Source organism: Lynx rufus, unplaced genomic scaffold (assembly GCF_022079265.1).
Source record: "Lynx rufus isolate CCGP_SWC_20201006 ecotype Redwood Valley unplaced genomic scaffold, mLynRuf1.p SCAF_3, whole genome shotgun sequence".
NCBI lineage: Eukaryota > Metazoa > Chordata > Mammalia > Carnivora > Felidae > Lynx > Lynx rufus.
Window position 1 is genome coordinate 106,153,467 of NW_025814845.1, and position 22,768 is coordinate 106,176,234.

At 38.4% G+C, this 22,768-nt stretch overlaps 1 long non-coding RNA gene across 1 annotated transcript in view; it reads left to right on the top strand.

Annotated features, from left to right (window-relative positions):
• The window catches only part of LOC124520060 (uncharacterized), a 70,021-nt gene extending 55,796 nt beyond the window's left edge, over positions 1-14,225 (top strand). Inside the window, exon 4 of the long non-coding RNA XR_006964241.1 lies at positions 14,118-14,225. This is a non-coding gene — a long non-coding RNA (uncharacterized LOC124520060). The remainder of the gene's footprint in view (positions 1-14,117) is intronic.
• Positions 14,226-22,768: the final 8,543 nt, after the last annotated feature.

A 22,768-nucleotide genomic window follows, 5' to 3' on the forward strand; every position in this document is an offset into this window, starting at 1 on the left:
AGTGTGTGTGTGTGTGTGTGTGTGTGTGTGTGTGTGTGTGTGTGTGTATTCACTGCATCTTCTTTATCCATTCATTAGTAAATGGACATTTGGGCTGTTTCCATAATTTGGCTATTATAGATAATGCTGCTATAAACATTGGGGTACATGTATCCCTTTGAATTAGCTTTTTGTATCCTTTGGGTAAATACCTAGTAATGCAATTGTGGAAGAATAGGGTAGTTCTGTTTTTAACTTTTTGAGGAACCTCCATGCTGTTTTCTGGAGTAATTGCACCAGTTTGCATTCCTACCAACAGTGCAAGAAAGTTCCCCTTTTTTCCACATCCTCACCAGCACCTGTTGTTTCTTATATGGTTGATTTTTAGCTATTCTGACAGGTGTGAGGTGATATCTCATTATAGTTTTGATTTGTATTTCCCTGATGATAACTGATGTTGAGCATCTTTTCATTTATCTGTTGGCCATCTGGATGTCTTTTTTGGAACAATGTCTATACATGTCTTTTTCTCGTTCTTAAATTGGATTATTAGTTTTTGGGATGTTGAGTAGTATAATTTTTTTTTTTTATTTTATATATGGAATTTATTGTCAAATTGGTTTCCATACAACACCCAGTGCTCATCCCAAAAGGTGCCCTCTTCAATACCCATCACCCATCCTCCCCTCCCTCCCACTCCCCATCAACCCTCAGTTTGTTCTCAGTTTTCAACAGTCTCTTATGCTTTGGCTCTCTCCCACTCTAACCTCTTTTTTTTTTTTTCCTTCCCCTCCCCCATGGGTTCCTGTTAAGTTTCTCAGGATCCACATAAGAGTGAAACCATATGGTATCTGTCTTTCTCTGTATGGCTTATTTCACTTAGCATCACACTCTCCAGTTCCATCCACGTTGCTACAAAAGGCCATATTTCATTTTTTCTCATTGCCACATAGTATTCCATTGTGTATATAAACCACAATTTCTTTATCCATTCATCAGTTGATGGACATTTAGGCTCTTTCCATAATTTAGCTATTGTTGAGAGTGCTGCTATGAACATTGGGGTACAAGTGCCCCTATGCATCAGTACTCCTGTATCCCTTGGGTAAATTCCTAGCAGTGCTATTGCTGGGTCATAGGGTAGGTCTATTTTTAATTATCTGAGGAACCTCCACACTGCTTTCCAGAGCTGCTGCACCAATTTGCATTCCCACCAACAGTGCAAGAGGGTTCCCGTTTCTCCACATCCTCTCCAGCATCTATAGTCTCCTGATTTGTTCATTTTGGCCACTCTGACCGGCGTGAGGTGATACCTGAGTGTGGTTTTGATTTGTATTTCCCTGATAAAGAGCGACGCTGAACATCTTTTCATGTGCCTGTTGGCCATCCGGATGTCTTCTTTAGAGAAGTGTCTATTCATGTCTTCTGCCCATTTCTTCACTGGGTTATTTGTTTTTTGGGTGTGGAGTTTGGTGAGCTCTTTATAGATTTTGGATACTAGCCCTTTGTCCGATATGTCATTTGCAAATATCTTTTCCCATTCCGTTGGTTGCCTTTTAGTTTTGTTGGTTGTTTCCTTTGCTGTGCAGAAGCTTTTTATTTTCATAAGGTCCCAGTAGTTCACTTTTGCTTTTAATTCCCTTGCCTTTGGGGATGTGTCAAGTAAGAGATTGCTACAGCTGAGGTCAGAGAGGTCTTTTCCTGCTTTCTCCTCTAAGGTTTTGATGGTTTCCTGTCTCACATACAGGTCCTTTATCCATTTTGAGTTTATTTTTGTGAATGGTGTGAGAAAGTGGTCTAGTTTCAACCTTCTGCATGTTGCTGTCCAGTTCTCCCAGCACCATTTGTTAAAGAGACTGTCTTTTTTCCATTGGATGTTCTTTCCTGCTTTGTCAAAGATGAGTTGGCCATACGTTTGTGGGTCTAGTTCTGGGGTTTCTATGCTATTCCATTGGTCTATGTGTCTGTTTTTGTGCCAAGTATAAGTTTTTTATATGTTTTAGATACTAACCCTTTATCAGATATGTCATTTGCAAATGTCTTCTCCCATTCCATAGATTGCCTTTTAGTTTTGTTGATTATTTCCTTTGCTGTGCAGAAGCTTTTTGTTTTGATGAAGTCCCAAAAGTTTATTTTTGCTTTTGTTTCCCTTGCCTCAGGAGACATATATAGAAAAATATTGGTATGGCCAATGTCAGTGACATTACTGTCTGTGTTCTCTTCTAGGATTTTTATGGTCTAAGTTTCACATTTATGTCCTTCATCCATTTTAAATTTATTTTGTGTATGGTATAAGAAAGTCGTCCAGTTTCATTCTTTTTGCATGTTGCTGTCCAGTTTTCCCAACACCATTTGTTGAATAAACTGCCTTTTCCCATTGGATAGTCTTTCCTGCTTTGTCAAAGATTATTTAACTATATAGTTGTGTGTTCATTTCTGGGTTTTCTATTCTGTTCTATTGATCTGTGTGTCTATTTTTGTGCTGGTACGATACTGTTTTGATCACTACAGCTTTGTAATATAACTTGAAGTCTGGAACTGTGATGCCTTCAGCTTTGCCTTTTATTTCTTTTCTTGCCTGATTGCTACAGCTGAGACTTCTAGTAGTATATTGAATAAAAGTGGCAAGAATGAACATCCTTGTCTTGTTCCTTATCTTAGAGGAAAAGCTTTCAGTTTTTCACCATTGAGTATGATGTTAGCTGTGGGTTTGTCATTTATGGTCCTTATAACATTGCTACTTCCTAATGAATTATAATAAATATTCACCAAACTTCTTCTGTTTTCTAGATCCTTTGAAATTCTACCATAATGGAAAATTTATTTAGAAATACAACAATCACATTAAAATTAACATTTGATAATTTAAGCAATTTACAAATGCTTTATTGATAAGCATACTTTAGGGGCACCTGGATGGCTCATTCGGTTTGGCATCTGGCTCTTGATTTTGGCTCAGTTCATGATCCCAGGGTCATGGGATCGAGCCCTGTGTCAGGCTCTACATTGAGCATGGAGCCTGATTGGGATTCTCTCTCTCTCTCTCTCTCTCTCTCTCTCTCCCTCCCTCCCTCCCTCCCTCCCTCCCTCTCTCCATCTGTCCCTCTCCCCTACTCACATGCTTTGTCTCTGTCTCTAAAAATAAAAAAATAAAACAAACAAGCATACTTTAGTCAAAAATATTTTTACTATGGAATATCTCAGAATGGCATCACATGTTTAAGAATTATTTGGTTGCCAAATGATTTCTTGTTTATTGTGGTAGAATTCACAAAATATACATCACTGTTTAATCATTTTTAACAGTGAAATTCAGTGGCATTTAGGATATTTACAATGTCATGCAACTATCATCACAGTCTTGCTCCAGACATTTTTATCACCCCCAAAAGCAGCAGGAGACATTAAGCAGTCACTCCTATTCTCCCCTCCTCACAGTCCATAGGTACCACTGATTTGTTTTCTGTTTCTATAAATTTGCCTACTCTGGATATTTTATATAAATGGAATCATATACCATGTGGCCTTCTGTGACTAGCTTCTTTTACTTGGCATGTTTTCTAGGTTCACCAATGTTATAGCATGTATCAGTACTTCATTCCTTTTATAAGGCTGAATAATATTCCAATGTGTGTATATGCCTCATTTTGTGTATCCACTTATCTGTTGATTGACATTAACATTTTTCTTACCTTTTGATGTACTTTGAACACTTGTGTATCTGTTTGAGTCCTTTTTTTTAAAGTTTATTTATTTTTGAGAGAGAAAGCATGCACACCCAGAAGGGACAGAGACAGAGGGAGAGAGAGAGAATCCCAAGCAGGCTCTGCACTGTCACTGCAGAGCCCGACATGGAGCTTAAGCCCATTAACCATGAGATTATGACCTGCCAAAATGAAGAGTCAGACACACAACCAACTGAGCCATCCAGGGGCCCCTTGAGTCCTTGTTTTTTATCTTGTGGGTATATACCTAGGAGTGAATTGTGGTCATATGGTAATTCTATGTCTGATATATTGAGGAACTGCTAAAAAGTGTCATTTTACATTCCCACCAGTAAGGTGTGAGAGTTTTGATTTTTCCATATCCTCATCAACAATTGTTATTTTCTGTTTTGTAAAAATAATTAGAGCCACTCTATAACTGATTTTAAACTTTTATTATAAATTCTTATCCCTCCTCGGGGCATATTTGTAATTCTACATTGTGTATTTTTTGGGACAGTTTTGAATTTGGTCCATTGCTACACTAAGGTCACTTGTTCTCTGGGCAGGAGTGTGGTGCTCTGTGTGATTTCTGGTTAATGCTAACAGTGCTCCCTGACTACCCACACTATGTTGGTTTAGGTATGTTAGACTTGGAGTGTTACTTTTGATTGCTATGGACAGTTGTCATCTTTGCAGGGAAGGTTTACAGGTTTATGGCTAGAGTGAATACTGTTCTTGGACATATTTTTATCACATCCAAATAACTATGCTACAAAATATAGGATAAATATTTATTCATACTGTTTTGATGTCAGAGGGCACATTTCTAATACCTCTACTCTTCTGCTAAAAAGAAGCAGTGTCTTTTACTGTCAGAGAATTGTTTTAAATTTTAGTATTTTGGCAATTTTAAGAGTTTACTGTCTGATGAATGGACAAAGAAGATGTGATGTATATATACAATGGAGTATTACTCAGCAATCAGAAAGAATGAAATCTTGCCATTTGCAACTATATGGATGGAACTAGGGTATATTATACTAAGCGAAATTAGTCAGAGAAAGATAAATATCACGTGGCTTCACTCATATGAGGACTTTAAGATACAAAACAGATGAACATAAGGGAAGGGAAGCAAAAATAATATAAAAACAGGGAGGGGGACAAAACATAAGAGACTCTTAAATATGGAGAATAAACAGATGGTTGCTGGGGGGATGGGATAAATGGGCTTAAGGAAGACACTTGGGATGAGCACTGGGTGTTATACATAGGGGTTGGATCACTGGAATCTACTCCTGAAATCATTGTTGCACTATATGCTAACTAACTTTGATGTAAATTAAAAATAAATAAATAATAAAAAAGAAGTTTATTGTCTGTTTTAAGGTAACATTTTTTTTCTCTGAGAGACAAATTTACATAATACCTAATAAGATATGTAAGGATTTGTATAAAGCAGCAATATTTAAGTGCATTGTTATGTACAGACTTGAGATCCTAACCTGAACTTTTGAATAAATATACAAAAGAGGTATTTTAGTTCACCTAGGGGTGATCAAGGCTATAGTATTTATGCCACATTTTCAACTGTCAGTCTGCTTTCAGAATCTAGAGGAGGTCTTTGAATTAAGTACAAAGATCTAGAGATAAATATGGAAAAACAGTGGTCCATTCTGTTACTTAACAGTCTCCCTCAGGATGTGAGTTAGGTGCTTAGGTTATGCAGTTAAAAAAAAAACAACAAGTACAATTTATTGATGGGTTATGGATGTGGGTTAACTGTTACTCTGCTACGCTGCTATTTACTTTGTCCTGTACTTCCCCAAAGAAGCCCATTAAGTAGAAACACAAATGTATGGAAATCATTTTAACACAACTTGATACTCTACTATTTGGAAAGAAATTTTAGCTTTGTCAGGAGTGAAACATTTATTACTAGTATAAATCATCTCAAAAGATATCAGATGGTCTTCAAAGTGGGAATAGCCTATGTAACTGGTACAGAAACTGTTAGTTAAATAAGTAAATTAATGAAAGACTGGTAAAGAATAAAAGACAAAGAAAACCTATATCTCATAGTTTTTAGCATATAAATATTGGACTTTAAGAAACACTATTGTACAATGACCTGCATAGTAGGCTTTCAAAAAGTGTTTGTAGAATTAATATGAATACTGTAGGAAAGAGAAAATGTTATAAATTGAACTGAACTACAATTTTTAACTTAAAGAAACAAATAATCCAAAGAGAAATCTTTATCTATTGCTATCCTCAAAGGAGTTTAGTTTATCTATTTATCTGTCATTTAACAATATTTATTTAGTGCCTTCTACATGCCAGGCACAGAGATGAAGCAAGGAGGTGAGATGATGAACAGACAGGGAATGAGAGGAATGTAAACAAAGATGTGCAGTCATAGAAGTAAGCACAAAGGTCAGGAGCATTCAGGAGGAAGAAAGAGGAGGAAGACATTGTCTGTCAATGGTGACATAGTTGAGGAAATTAACAAAGTAAATGACTTGAGCTGAATCTTGAAGGTAAATACTGGTTTATCAGGAAGACAGCAAGGAAATTTTGGGTAGCTAGAATAGCATGGGCTGATGTAAAGTCAAGAAAACAACACAGTATGCTCAGGAAAGACTAATAGTTTGGTACTGGTGGTTCTGAAAGTGTCACGTTTGAGGAGGAATAGTGAAACATGAGTCTGGAAAGATATTCAAGGCCTGGGTCATGGAGTCTATATTCCATGATAAGGGGCTTGGTATTTATTTAGGAGGCACTGGCCATTGAGGATTGGCCATTGTTATAAACAGAGAATTGGCCATTGAGATTTGGGATTTTTGAGATTTTGTGTGGAGCACCATTTCTTCTAGGACCACACACATTAAAATCTTCTGTAGCACTTGTTAAAAGTTCAGAGCTCTGAACTGTACTCCAGATCCACTGAATCAGACTGTTGAGGTAGTAAGGGGTTGGGAATCAGCGTGTTCAACTAGCTTCTGAAAAGAAGCTTGTACCCTGCGGTTTCAAGCTCACCACCTTTTCAGGTTGGATTGAGAAAGTGGGCAAGACTGAGTGCAGAGAGATCATCTAAGAGATGACATGATACTTCAGGTGAGAAAGTTTGAGGTGGCAAGAGTAGGGATAAGGATAAAGAGAAGATAATGAACTTGAAAGATTTTAGAGTTAAAATCAAAAGGCAGCTGGTGATTAGACTCAGTGAAGAGGAGGGTTCAAACCAGATTTCTGTCTTAATTGGATCATGCACCAATAGTTATTATTAATGTTTTAATAAATTATAATTTTTCCTTTAACTCTATGATTTAAAAATTTTATGCGTCTCTAAACTTGATTTATAATTTCCTTTCATGCCAGTTTGTTGTTTTATTGTTGTTGAGTTTTACAGTAGAAGTAAGTAGAAAAATTGTGAATTTGTTAATATCTGTTAGAGTCAAATTGTCAGGAAAATATTCATTTAGTTTTATCTCCCAGAGTACCCCATTGCTTCTATGAATAAAATGAACAAACAACTTTATTTCTGAGAGAATTTATACGTGTAAACGCAAGGTCTAATTCATCACATAATCAAAGCCATTGGGAGCATGGGCAATGAGCTGGAGACACAGTGAGTTTAGTAGATTGCTCTTTCAAGTCAGGCAAAAACCAACAAAACTGTCAAGTATGTACATTTGTCTCTGTCACTGTCCCTTTTTTAAATCTCTTTCTTTCTAGTCCTATCCTAGAGAAAAGATTCCTTACATATTACTTGTATCTACAGTTACTTTTATTAACTAATGTACTGACGGATAAGAACCAAAGCTATAATTCTTTTAGGAGTGTGGCAGGGATTATAGTGTTCACCCATACCTCTGCTTCTCTACATTTCCCAGCCTCCTGTGCAATTAGGTTGGCCATGTAATTGAGTTTTGACCCTCAGAATGTGGGTGGAAATGATATATTCCACTTGTAGGCCTCCATGGTCTGCATGCTGTGAATCCAAAGCATCCTGTACCATCCATCTTCCATGCTCTCCTTATCTTATCCCTGATTCCCTTAAAGGGCTCCAGACATCTGCATTAGACTTTGCATGAGTAAGAGATACTTTATTATGTCAGGCCACTGAGATTCTGGTTTATTCTGTAGCATAGCATTGTCTACTCTGATCAATGCATAGATTATTTTTAATTTCCTTGTTGACTATTAAGGGTATTTAAATCACAGATGGATGAAGCTAGTGATGAAATGACAGGCACCAGGGTGGCTTTTTTGGGAGAGAAGGGGACTCTTTTGAAGCAGCCTTAAATCACATCATGAAGATACTCTCCTTGAGCCCTAAAGATATTATATTGACATCAGAATTTGTCACTTACTTATTTTATCATGCTCACATTATGTTTCAGGGTTTTTTTTATTAAAATGGGGTGATTAATACCCATGTAATAGAATTATTATGGGGATTAAAAGAGATGCCATATGTAAAATGTCTAGACCAGCGCCTAGCACATAGCAGGTGCCAGAGCCATCCTGGGAGAGCATCAGAGATGCCATCCCCATAATTAACTTTGTAAATTTCTGATGTGATTCACAGATGGGTGTTATTTACATTAGTGACGTTTAGTAGTTTTTAAATTCTCATTTAAAAATTACACTCTCCAAGTTCCAATGTCAAAGGTGTTTCACTGCCCTGCCCAAGTTGATGTATGGATAAGTGTCCAAGTAAATGGTAACTGTTATTATTTCCTGTTGCTCTTCAAAAGAAAGCAAGGGCAACCACTGCCATTGTGAGGATGATTTTTCTCCAGGCTTGGGCCAGAAAGGCTGAATCTCTATGGCTTTGGCTGTTAGTTGGGCAATGGTGTGCAACTGATTGGATTGATGCCAATCTGACTGGCCAAAGGCCAGAAAAACTAGACTGAGCCATGGGCATAATACTCATGTGTTCTAATCATGTTTATCTTCAAATTGTTTCTTTCTGTTAACAATAGCAGGAAGAGTGTTGGCGGGGGTGGCGTGATGGGTTTCAAAAGACATGAGATCAGATCCATAGTTCCCAACTTTACTACCATGTGACCACAAAAACTTACTTAACTTTCTCAGCTACATTTCCTCACCTTTGAAATGAGAACTTGGACTAGGGAATCTTTAAGGATCCTTTCTCTAATCTATCATAACCCAAACATAATTGAAGTTCCACATGGCTCAGTCTTTGTGCAAGAAAGAATTCAGAGAAGAGGTGTGGTACCCAAAAAGTAACTAGAGTTCTTAAAATATTTTTTTTTTACTTTCTCAATTAACTGCTAAAGTGGGGTGTGTATTTTTCTGGGAGGGTATTTAAAAAAAACACCTTTATTAAGATACAATTCACATATACTATTCACCCATTTAATGCATACCACTTAGATTGGATTTTAATACATGATATGCATTCTTTTATTTTTTATTTTTTAATGTTTTTATTTATTTTTGAGAGAGAGAGACACCACAAGCAGGGAAGGAGCGGAGAGAGACAGAGATGCAGAATTCAAAGCAGGCTCCAGGCTCCAAGCCATCAGCGCAGAGCCCAATGTGGGGCTCGGACTCATGAGCTGGGAGATTGTGACCTGATCTCAAGTCATATGCTCAACTGGCTGAGCGACCCAGGCGCCCATGATATGCATTCTTAATATAAAACAGCGTCTCAAAAATCTCTCTACTTCACTGTCATCCTTATTCCTTTCCATGTGTGTATCAGGGACTCCCTAAAGCTCTGAATCTCTAATTGACACCTCCCAATCTCACAAACTCTCCCTGACATACATTCCACTTGATTCTGTGGTCTCTCTCTCTCTCTCCTTCCTCCTCTTGCCACCTCTCTTAGCTTTTTAATGTATAGATCAACTGGGACTTGTTTGTTTTCTATTTTTTCTCTATCTGCTCACTATTTAGATTCTAAGCATCAAAGAAGAGTCCAAGAGCAACTGGACAGATGAGAAATTTTTCCCATTAGACCTAAAAGGGAGACAAAGTCAGGGGGCAAAGATGGCTCAGTCAGTTAAGTGTCTGACTTCGGTTCAGATCATGATCTTGTGGTTTGTGAGTTTGAGCCCCGAATTGGGCTCTGTGCTAACAGTATGGAGCCTGCTTCAGATCCTCTGTCTCCTTCTCTCTCTGCCCCTCCCCTGCTTCTCTCTCTCTCTCTCTCAAAAAAAAAAAAATTAATTATCATTAAAAAAATAAAAGGGGGATATAGGGTCTGGAGAGAAGGCTACGAAGGTTTATATTTAAATATTCTTCCTCCTATTGCACCATGGGCACACTATGTCTTGTTCTCCCACTTGTTCTTCCTCTCTGTGCTTCTAGTCAGCTCTGCCACTGTGCATAAATGTAAATGCAGTACTGTTTCCGGAAGGCCTAGAGTTTCAGGGGTTAAAGTGTTGAATTAATTTCACATAGAGTGACACATTTGTCTCGTTTGTGCTGTAAAATTGTGAGGCTGTCCTTGAATTGCTTTTCACCTCTACCTAAAGGAAGTGAGGCTCTCAATAGCATCTCTGGTATGATGTGGGTGTGTCCATGCAGAGCAGGCCTGTCCTTGCCTGCTGCAGCAAGTCTCTGCCTGATAAGGCCACACCAGGCTTCTCAGCATATTGGGAAGTCATCTCCATGCAGTGTGAAAATTTCAATGTGACCCAGTTTGTTCAGTGTGTTGTTTTACTGAATTTCATACTAATGAAAATCAATTAAAGAATAAATATTTATTAAGCACCTGCTGTGTTCAAAATACGCCCTAAGTATTCTGTGTAATGCATGGTCCCTAGCCTCACGCAGTTTTAAAATGGAGAAGCACATATAAACACATTGAGCATTATCATATTAGACCTGAAAAGAAGCTTATCTTTTAGGGCAAACTTGAATTCTTTTTTCAAAATGGAAAATATGTGTTTGTAATATATTGATTAGTAATGCATTGTTTATTGTAAAATTTTTCATAACACATAGAGTATGAAGGAGAAAATTTAAAGGATGAGAAATTCTGCTCCCTAGAAATAACTACTGTTAGAGTTTTGATGAATATTCTTCCAGCCATCTTGCTATGCATGCATACACACACACACATTATATATACATAATTTTACATAAATGGATTTATGATATACTTACTATTTGTAACCCACTTTTTTTTTTCAGAAGTATGTCAGGAACTGTTTTCCTTATCAGCAAATGTAGACAACCATCCACATATTTAATCATAGCAGAGTGTTCATTTGTATCATCATAATTTATTTAACCAATCCCCTATTAATGGAAATAAAAATTGTTTCCAATTTTAAAAAAATATTACAATCATTACATATGTGTCCAATTATGCCCTTAAGCATAAATTCTCTGGAGGTGGAATTGCTTGGTCAAAGGATATGAGCATTTAAACTTTTGTTACATAATACCACACTTCCCTGAAAAACCAAGCCCCTTGTTTCAGATGCTGTCATCCCCTTGGCCCACTCTGGAGGACCTTCAGATGGAACAAGCTTATAGCTTCTTGCGTGTCTTTGCTAAGGGCATTCTTTAGCTGTGGAGTCCTTACACAGTTGAGAGTCAGGAAGTGCCCAAAGTGCCAGGAGTTAATGTGACCCCTAACTAATAAATGACATGAATTGATAAGTAATGCCCCAGGGTGTGTTTGTTTGTTTGCCTTTTGGTGGGACTTTTCTGAGATGTGTTCAGAGGAATTCAGTCCATTGCCTATAGTGGTACCCTGCTTATTACTAACTCACTTACTTGCTTTCCTCACTTACTGCCTCACTTCTCCACTCCTTTGCTTGGGGTCCTGGGATTTGTTTTCAAATCTTAGTCTCAGAGTCTGCTTTGAAGGGAACCCAAGGAAAAGACATTTTTCCTACTACAGATGAAAAGTATGGTATGCAGAATAATGCCTCCCAAAGATGTCCATATCTTAATCCCTGGAAGTTATGAAAATGTTATCTTACATGGCAAAAGGGACTTTGAAGATTTAATCACATATTAAGAACTTTGAGAGGGGAAATTGTCCTGGATTATCTGAGTGGCCCCATTGTAATCACAAGGGTCCTTCAAAGTGAAGGATGGAGGCAGAAGAAGAGAGTCAGAAGGGAATGTGAATAGTCAGATGCAGTGTTACTTGCTTTGAAGATGGAGGAAGAGGGCCATGACCCAAGAATTAGGGGCAGCCTCTAGAAGCTGGAAAAGGTAAGGAAATGGATTCTCCCCTAGAGCCTCCTTGGAAGTAACATGCCCTGCTGACACCTTGATTTTAGCCCAGTAAAACTTGTGTTGGACTTCTAACCAATAGAACTGTAAGATAATAAATTATCTTATAGTTTATAGTAATATGATACAGTAGCAACAGAAAACTAATGTAAGAAATGAAACAATACAAGGCAACTGATGCCAGAAGTATCATATGGTGCTTATTATTCCAAAAGAGGGGTGTGAATAATGAGGCTCAGAGAAGGAAGAAATCATGAATTGTGTTCCTTCCTCTTGAGTAATGTCATTGTTGCTTGTGGATGAATTTAGAGTAGATGACTTAATGACCGCTAAATATATACCTGTGACCAGAAACTCTCCCAACAAGCTAAAGGTTTCTGTGAGTTTTAATTTACTGGAAAATTCTGTCAGGTTTTTAAAAATTTAGTTTGTATAAAAATTACCTGGGACAATAAAAAATGAAAAAGATCATCTGGAGAGTTAGTTAAAATGCAGCTTCTTGGGGCACCTGGGTGGCTCAGTTGGTTAAGCATCTGACTCTGATCTTGGCTCAGGTCTTGATCTCAGGGTCGTGGGTTTGAACCCTGTAGCGGGCTCTGCACTGGCGCCTACTTAAAAATAAATAAATAAATAAATAAATAAATAAATAAATAAATAAATAAATTTTTTTAAATGCAGCTTCTTGGATCTCATTTGCCAGACGTTCTGAGTCAAAGGTCTGGAATAGGGCCCAGGAATTTGCATTTAAAACTAGGTTATTCTGATACATGTTGCTTTAGGGACTCTGCTGCTAAACAGCCTTGCTCCTTGGTGGCTAGGAATGGGGTCGCCATGGCACCTACTTTGTTATGCCAGTTGTGTAGGTAAGATCAGAAGAGAAGGAAATCACTAGAAATTATTTACTATTGTATCATGTGCAAAAATCCTATTTTAGTTTCTATTTGAGGGAATCAGTCACAGTATTTACAGTGAATTGAAGCCTGATTTTAATAGATGGAGGTGGGCTGAGTCACTAGAGACAGAGTAATCTGGACCCCTGGACCCCTGCGGATCCTTTGATCTTATGGTTGCAGTAACATTTCCTCATTTAGCTAATGGACATATCATTTCCAGATGACCTTGGAGTGCCAGGGCACTTCGGCTTTTTTCACTGGAAGAAGCACATTCAAACATTTGGGCCATGCTAAGGATTGCAGATGTGCTGAAGGGTGTCTTGGATCTTGTCCAGTGAGAGCTGTGGAGGTCACCAGAAAAGAGTGCTTACATTTGCCTCATGCCTGTTTGAAGGAGGGTCTATGCTTGTCTAGCTCCATGCAGCTCTCTGAAATGTCAGAAGATAAGAAATGCCTCTCAGCACGAAGGCTTCCAGACACATATGTGACAAGAAATTTGGCATGAGCTTTACAAGTGTCAGATGTCTAGGATAAAGCAATATGGGTATAGTATTTCTAGTGCTATTTTGGTGCCTTGTGCATGAGCCTGCAGCATTAGAAAAACTGCTTTTCAGCTTTGGGTGATAGCCTTACTGGCGCTCAGTGTGCATGTCTGAAAGTACAGTTGGGTCACAAACTAGTGACGGGCTTCAGCAAGTCACCTACAACTCATAGTACCAAGATCCAGGGGGATGCTCTTGAGGGACCTGGGCGTTCCATAGCCTATGATAACTGGTAACAGCCACAGAGCCTCTCATCAGATGGTGCCATTTAAGCATTAATCAACTCTTGCAACACCCGTGTGAAGTTGGTAAACACTCATCCTTGTTTTTCATACAGGGAACTAAAGCATGGAGAGGTCCAACAGACAGGGTCACAGACTTAGCTGATTTACTTTTCTTATTGTTTAATGATATCAGGTGAATGATTTCAAAATGAATTTCCACTTTATATAATTCAGGGAATATGTCTCCTGGCGAGAGAGCATTTTTGGCAGTTGTGACTTGCTGAAAGACTTGAAGTTCCCAGTCTGGCTGTTCATTGGTTAGGAGCAAATGCCTGGGGCACTTGGCTTAACAACTGTCATAAATGGTGAGAAAAAATGTGTAAGAAAAAACAAAATATGGTAATGTAGTGAGGTTGTTACAGCAATAATATCCAAATAGGAATATTGTATATAAAGTTGAACATTACTCCCCCCTTACCCAAGATATTTGACAGTGACTGGATCCTCTTTTAATTCTATTTCTATTTATTTATTTTTTGGAAGTTCATTGGTAAGCTGTGGACACCATAATTTAAGAAGGTCAAGAAGAACTTAAAGTGGAGAGTCCCCTGAATGATTCTAATGTGGAACAAGAAAACTTGTAGAAAGAAGGTTGGTGGAGGATTATGTGATCTCTAAATATATCATGAAGTATTATTTTGTAGAAGGCAACTTAACTCTCTCAATTCTCTTAACTGATAACAAAACTTGGAAAAGTAGGTTTACCCCAGAGCCTGAGGGTTTAAAGAGTCATAAGAAATAATTTTCTGGTGTTGAGAATGATTAAAAATCAAAATAGGCTACCCAGAAAGGAACTGTCCTTTTCTGAAGGTGTCTTATAAGTAGGCTAAATCAGCAAGGCATGGTGGTGTTTCTGGTACCCTAAATGGTCTGCCTGGTAGTGACAGAAGTGAGGAGTTTTTTTTCCCTTCAAATTTTAGTTGGAAATAAGTTTAGACTTACAGAAGAGTTAAAGAACTAGTACATAGACTTCCCATATATCTTTCACCCAGCTTCTCTTAATGTTAACATTTTATACAACTGTAGTACAATTATCAAAGGTAAGAAATTAACATCACTACAAAGTGGGAGTGGGAAATTTTGAAGAGAAGACAGAGGATGGGCCTATGGACATCCATCAATCCTTCAACAGAACAAACCATTTTTATTTGTTTGATATGGAATTCTGCATGAGACTTTGCTTAAACAAATGGTTTTATTGCAAAAGCTTTTAAAACCATAAATCTAGAAAGAGGAGTAGTTAGACCAACCTCTTAGTGGGTAATTGTGTTGGGTAGACATTTGTTGATATAACTGAATGATACATATACTTTTTGTTGTTGTTTTTAATGTTTATTCATTTTTGAGAGAAAGAGAGAGAGAGTGCAAGTAGGGGGTGGGGCAGAGAGAGAGGGAGACACAGAATCTGAAGCAGGCTCCAGGCTCTGAGCTGTCAGCACAGAGCTCGATGCAGGGTTCAAACTCAAGAGCTGTGAGATCATGACCTGAGTCAAAGTTGGACGCTTAACTGACTGAGCCACGCAGGCGCCCCTGTTGTTGTTTCTTTATCTCTTTTGGCTTGCCCTGAATCAGGCAGAGTCTTTTTTTTTTTTTTCAACGTTTATTCATTTTTGGGACAGAGAGAGACAGAGCATGAATGGGGGAGGGGCAGAGAGAGAGGGAGACACAGAATCTTGGAAACAGGCTCCAGGCTCTGAGCCATCAGCCCAGAGCCTGATGCGGGGCTCGAACTCGCGGACCTGCGAGATCGTGTCCTGGCTGAAGTCGGAGCTTAACCGACTGCGCCACCCAGGCGCCCCCAGGCAGAGTCTTTATATTTGTTTTCTCCCCAGCACTAAAAATGATTCCTGACCCATAGTCTATGCTTCATTAATATTTGTTCATTGAATCAAATTGAATGTTCACCCTTTTTTCATTTTTTCACATGATTTGCTCCCTATTCAAATATCTGCTCAGGTGGCATGCCTGGGTGGCTCAGTTGGTTGAGTGACAATTCTTGAGTTTGGCTCATGATCTCAGGGTTGTGAGATGAGCCCCGTAAAGCTTCCCACTGGGCATGGAGCCTGCTTAAGATTCTCTCTCTAAAACACCCCCCCCCCACACACAAACAAACCCAAACAACCAAATATCTACTCAGGCCTTTCCTAACCACCCTAACTAAACATTTCTTCCCTCTTTCTCTTTCTACCCTGTGCTATTTTTTTTTCTTTTATTCAGCATGCTTTTTACTACCTGAAAGATGATTTGTTAATTTGTTGTTAGAAGTGTATGGTCTGTCTCCTACTAACAGTAAGCTCCTCGATGATGCTTTTCCTTGTTTTTGCTGGATTCTTATGCCTAGAATGGTATCTGGTACCTGGGAGTTTACGGGAAACACTAACAGAATGAATGAATGAACACAGACATTATCACCTGTACTTTGAATATACAAATAGTCAACTTCAGAATGGTTCACTTAAACATTTTTTTAATTCACAGTTTGCATATATAACAACGTTTTGACTATTCTTTCAATCAGATCATTGTATTTAGGAACTTCCTTATGCCTTTCACTAATATTGGAAAATTATTTCTTATTTTAATCTCACATAGTGATACTGCAGCTGGTAATGTTGTAGGCATATTTTTGAAAGAAAAAGGATAAATTATATGAAACTCTTTGAGCTCTAAGAAAGATAATAACTACATTTAAGATAGTTATGTTGTTATTAATTAGTGTTATGTAAAAGCAAAAGAATAATACTAGTTTAATAGGGACTCAGATCCCAGTAAATGAATTAAAATCATTCAAAATATTATGCATGTGGGCATCCCACAGTATGACTGCTGGGCCATTTCTTAGGGCCAACATCATCTCTACGCAGAGAAGGTTAAAATGTACTTGCTATCTGTCTATATGCATGTGAGGAAAGTGCCTAATGTATATCTGCTATTTTAAAAAAAAAACATTTGTGTGCACAAAGGCAAAAAAAATTCTCATCATGATTCAATTGTGTAAGATTTTAGAGAGGGTGGTTTAGGGCAACTCTATGTTTTCATCGTGGCATTTTTGATTTAAGAGCTAGATAGAGGTTTGACATTCCACACTGAGTGTGGTAGGCAGAATAAGGGCCCCAAAGTTGTCATACCCTAATTCTTGGAACCTTTGAATATATGTTTAAATGGAAAAGAACAATTAATTGTCCTGAAATGAATAACCAGCCTATCAGCTGACCTTAAAATGGGGAAATTATCCTGGATTGTCCGAGTGGGTCCAAGGTAATCACAGTGTCCTTAAAAGCGAAAGAAGGAGGCAGGAGAAAGTGTCAGAGGGTAATAATGTGAGAAAGACCATTGCTGGCTTTGATGTTAGAAAAGGGTAGTGAGTCAAGAATGCAGGCAGCCTCTAGAAGGCAAGAAAATGGGTTTTGCCCTAAATCGTCCAGGAAGAAGTATAGCCTTGGCTTTGGCCTAGTGAGACCCATATTTGACTTTTGGCTTTCAGACCTGTAAGATAATAGATTTATATTATTTTAATATAACCAAATATGTCAACTAACATACCAACTTTCATTTATACTCCTCCATATTCTGATTCCACCCACTGTACCCAACTTTATCTCCCTTTCCTAGACAACTTCTGTTTTTCTGTTCTAGTGAGATCAGTTTCCTCCCTTCTCATATACTACACTCATTCTCACTCCCTAGCTATTTGCCCTTATGCAGGCTTCTATGAGAAGGAAAGAATTTTTCCTTCTTGTTGGAATGAATCTGTATGGACATGGTTTCTTCTTCCCATAAACTGCTAGGTGAACCTTGATTGTCTGCCTCTTCCAATTCCCATATATTAAAAGATTTCAGCCATATTGAATTGGATTTTTGTCATGTGCCAGCACTGATGTCATGAAGATGATGGAGATTAAAAGATTCACTTTTATAGACACACACATCCATTAGTTGAAGAGATACACACAAACACAGTTACAGAGTGATGTGGCATATACTATAACTGAAATCTGTTTAGAGTACTGAAAGAATGGGTTGGGGGGGGCGCCTGTGTGGTTCAGTTGGTTAAGCTTCTGACTGTTGATCTCAGTTTAGGTCTCAATCTCAGAGTTGTGAGTTTAAGCCCTGTTCTGGGCTCTGTGCTGGGTGTGAATCTACCTGAAAGAAAGGAAAGAAAGAAAGAAAGAAAGAAAGAAAGAAAGAAAGAAAGAAAGAAAAGAAAAAAGAAAAGAAAAGAAAAGAAAAGAAAAGAAAAGAAAAGAAAAGAAAAAAGAAATGTCTGACTACTTAATAGGAGCAGGCATGAGGATCACAGGTGGGGTTTAGGCAAGACTTCTCAGATAAGGAAATATATGGGCTGATTCATGAATGATGAGGCATCAAAAATACCCAAGGCCTCTGCTTCATTTATAGCATAGGCATATTCTATAAATTTCAGAAAAGTTTTAAGATTTTTTTCTTTGCCTTTGAAAATAATAGTTGACAGATCTAACTGAAGTACAGAATAGAGATGGTGGTGACAGGACCCACAGAGATAGATCTGGAGTCCTGGCAATGCTTTCAGAGGACACCAATATAGCCAGCCAATGCAGCAGTCCCTGAATCACTGTGTGTGCAGGCAGATCAAGATTAACATGAGCAAGTGAAGTGATTCCAATGACATTAACATACTGATTGTGGTTAAGTGCACTGCTTGTTCAACAATTCTTGAGTACACTAAAAAATATTTAAAGTAATGGGAAACCAAAAACATTTCTTATTCATGATATTACAAAAATACATTTCTCATGCCTTCAACTAATAGTTCTATGTTTATGATTCTCAAATATATCTATCTCTAGTTGTTAATTTTCCTTTTTACTCTAATCCTAGATTGAAAACCTCTTACAGGACATTTCTAGTTAGATGTTCTGTCATCACATCAGTATTTACATGTCCAAAACCAAATTAATATAATCTAAGAACCCCAGTAATCTCTCTCCAAGTCTTAATTTCTGTTGTTGATATTATTAATGTTATAGTCCCCAAGATTTTCTGAATTGAAAATAAGTTATAGCAGAAAAAATTCTGGAATAGTTGTCAGGATTTAGGGGTTTTGCTTAGATTCTTTTTAAAAAAATTTTTTTTAACATTTTATTTATTTTTGAGACAGGGAGAGACAGAGCATGAACAGGGGAGGGTCAGAGAGAGGGAGACACAGAATCTGAAACAGGCTCCAGGCTCTGAGCTGTCGGCACAGAGCCCGATGCAGGGCTCGAACTCACGGACCGTGAGATCACGACCTGAGCAGAAGTCGGCCGCTTAACCGACTGAGCCACCCAGGTGCCCCTAGATTCTACTGCTCACATTTAAAAATAATTTTGCTTAGGGGCGCCTGGGTGGCGCAGTCGGTTAAGCGTCCGACTTCAGCCAGGTCACGATCTCGCGGTCTGGGAGTTCGAGCCCCGCGTCAGGCTCTGGGCTGATGGCTCAGAGCCTGGAGCCTGTTTCCGATTCTGTGTCTCCCTCTCTCTCTGCCCCTCCCCCGTTCATGCTCTGTCTCTCTCTGTCCCAAAAATAAATAAACGTTGAAAAAAATTAAAAAAAAATAATTTTGCTTAATTCACTTAACCTTAAGGATCTGTTTCTTCTTAATTCACTTAACCTTAAGGATCTGTGCACAATGAAGGGCTTGGGCTGGTAGCTAGATGACTCATTCATTTATTTGACAAATACATTTTTAGCATCTATGATGTGTTGGTCAATCATTAATAGAGCCTGGTGTGGGGGATATGATGTTGACTGAGCTAGGCACAAATCCTTACAGCACAGACATGTTCTCTGAATGTCTCCTATATCAATCAGTCTTTCACTAAGCCCCATTGATTTTGTCCTCACAGTATCACTTCTTTCTTTCTGTCTCCTGCTATCACTTTAGTCAAAGAGGGTGCTCGCTACCTCATGCTGGGGTGCCTGCTGGAGCCTCCTCCCTGTCCTCCAGTCTCCCCACACTGAGCCATGCTACATAGTACACTCTTGTCAGGTAACTCTCCTTGTCAAGAATCTAATGCTTCATATTGCCTTTTATAAATGATGTCCAGTTTTTTAGACTGTGGTCAAGGGTTTCCTGTAATTAGTACTTACCTCATGTCTAATTTTATCTCTATTTCCAACATGAAACCCATCTTTTGTCAGGCCGTTCTTCACCAAACATGGCTACATGCGCTGACTCTCTCGCCTGAAATACTTTCCCCTACCTTACCTCCTGACTAAACTGATCCCATGAGGCTCAGTGAAAGCCACATATTCTCCAGGAAGGCTTCCCCAGAACCCACCAACATCCTCACTCCTTCATTCATCTTCCAAGGCCCCTAGTGTGTAGTTTGCATATTTTGGACATTTGGCTATAGAATATTATAGCATCCTCATTTGTTAAATGTGTAGGTCTTATAGCTTCAATACAGTTGGGAGATCTTTAAGCACAGGTACTGTGTCAGACATTTCTTTTATGGCCCAGCCCAGGTCCAGGAATATGAAATCCAAGTTTAAGACTATAAACTCCTAAGTCTAGCTGCCTGAGTTCTTAACATGGCTTCATCTTTTCTTACCTATGTGACTTATCTTCTCTGAGCTTTTGTTTTCTTATTTGCAAACTTGGAACAATTTTACCTGCCTCAGTTACTCACTAGTTTATATGAGCAATTACTAGATACTCACTAGTTAATATGATTAAGGGTATAGAATGGATCTTGGTACATAGTGCTCAAGAAGTGTTAGCTAATATTATTTCATTGGATTATTATTAGAATTAAATGAGGTAATTCATGTAAAACCCTCACCATAGTGCCTGGCCTATAGTAAATATTCAGTAAATATTAGCCCTTGTTATTACTATTCTATTTAACAGGTGAGGAGGCTTTGTGGGGAGCAAATGGCCGTAATCAGAATTATTGTCAAATATTTAAAATTTTTGAGGTAACATTATAACAATCTCTACTTTTTTAAGATGAAGAAACTGAGGTTTGGAGAGATCAGGTAACTTGATAAAGCCACACACCCTGAAAAGTGATGAAGCAGATTAAATGCCCAGGAAGCCTGACTGCAGAATCTGTACCTCTTAAACCATTATTCTTATGCTTCTAGTCCTGGACTAGGTGGTATTGGAGAAATTTGATCTGCTGTGAAAACAAACATGGAATTTGTATCACACAGTCTTGGTCCTCATCCTGACTTTACCACTTACCTGGGTAGGATATTTAATCCTTCAGAGGTTATGTTTCCTTATCTGTAAGATGGAGACAACAATACCTCCTTCATATGATTGTGGTGGGAATTAAAGAGGTAACATAAGTAAAGTCCCAGTACATGGCCTGGCCTTTAGTAGGTATTCAATACATTTTAGATTCCTTCTTGTTTCTCTCCCTGTTGAAAGTTTGGGCTCAAGGTTGCACTTTTTAGAGTGTTTAATTAGTCTGTGATATGAATTAAAATGCAACATAGTGACTAGAGAAGCAGCCTATAAGAGTCAGTATTCCATTGCCCTGACTTTGTGTTATAAATAACCAAACATGGCTGGTATTCATGACATGTGAACACCTGGCACAACTTATTCTCGACCACTGTCAATGCAGTGTTTCTAATTGATGTAATCCTTTCTACAAGTTGGGGCATGTCCCAAGAGGGAAAGTCTTTTGCCAAGCAGGTGGGAGTGAGTAAAGAATTTGAGATTGCAAATATAGTCTGAGTTGGGGCTGCTTGGTTGTGCATGTGAGGAGCAGAGATTGCTGGGACTCTGAGCAGGCATTTGAGTGAGGCTTTTGAAGGTCATATGCCTCTGGATGATTATGCCACTGGAATTTTCCAAAGATTGTTTTATTTTAGTCTTTGGACTGGGTTGATGGTGATATAATATGTGGTTGAAAATAGCATGAATAATTAAGTTAGAGGCAACATTAATGTCCCAAGATGTTAATAAAAACAGCTCTGGGAATTCATAGATAGGAATTCCCTTCCCAAACTTGATTCCTAAGTAGGCACAAGTTAATATGATACATTCCAACAGCTAGTAGGAGAAAACATCAGCCTTTTTAATATGCCCTAATCTTCGTAGGCAGTATAGAGGCTACACTTTCCTCTCCTTCCTTTTAAACTTTAATCAAGATGTGTTACATTACACAGAGTGGATGATCCCCTGTGACTTCACTGCTCCCTCTTGAAGGACAACTGCTGGGCAAGCCAGCAGAGACAATTAGCACCTTAGGTTTCTATGTTCTTTCCTGTTCTGTTTCCCATCTGACCTCTCATTTCAAAGATTCTTTATAATAGAACTCTATCCCATTTCATGGAATTAATTTAAGAGTAAAATTATTTCCTAAATATGTTCTGCTTAATAATTAGCATCAACATATTTGAAATACTGCACATCTGTGGTAGAATGACAGCAGTTGATCATTAAGAATAAAACCCTCAGAATAGCTACTTAAGAGACAAGTGGGTGGTTTTATCAGAGAGATAAAAATGTAGACCTCTGAACTTAGATTGAGTTCAAATTCTGGCTCTTTTACTTATTAGCTGTGTCATCTTGAGTAGCCTACTTAACCTGTCTGAAGCTCATAGGATATTCATGAAGATTAAATAATACAATATATGTAAAGCCATAACACAGTGCCTGGCATGGAGTGCCTCAATAAATGTCAGCTTTTAATTTTTTTGTATGTATCATGGGGCGCCTGGGTGACTCAGTCAGTTGAGCATTCAACTCTTAGTTTCAGCTCAGGTTATGATCTTATGGTTTCATGGGTTTGATCCCCTTGTCAGGTCTGCTTGGGATTTTCTGTCTCCCTCTCTCTCTGCCACTCCCCTGATCATGCTGTCAGTGTCTCTCTCAGAATAAATAAACTTAAAAAAATTTTTTTTGTACTTATCAATATTACAATGGTCTGCAAAGTTGGACCCTTCAAGAGGGAAATGAGGTGGCACTTAAAAAGCCACTGAACTTGGGGCGCCTGGGTAGCTCAGTCAGTTGAGCATCTAATTCTTGATTTTGGCTCAGGTCATGATCCCAGAGTCATGGGATTGAGCCCCCTGTCGGGCTTTGCACTGAACATGGAGCCTGCTTGGGATTCTGTCTCTCTCCCTCTGCTCATCTCCCCGGCTCACGTTCTGTCTCT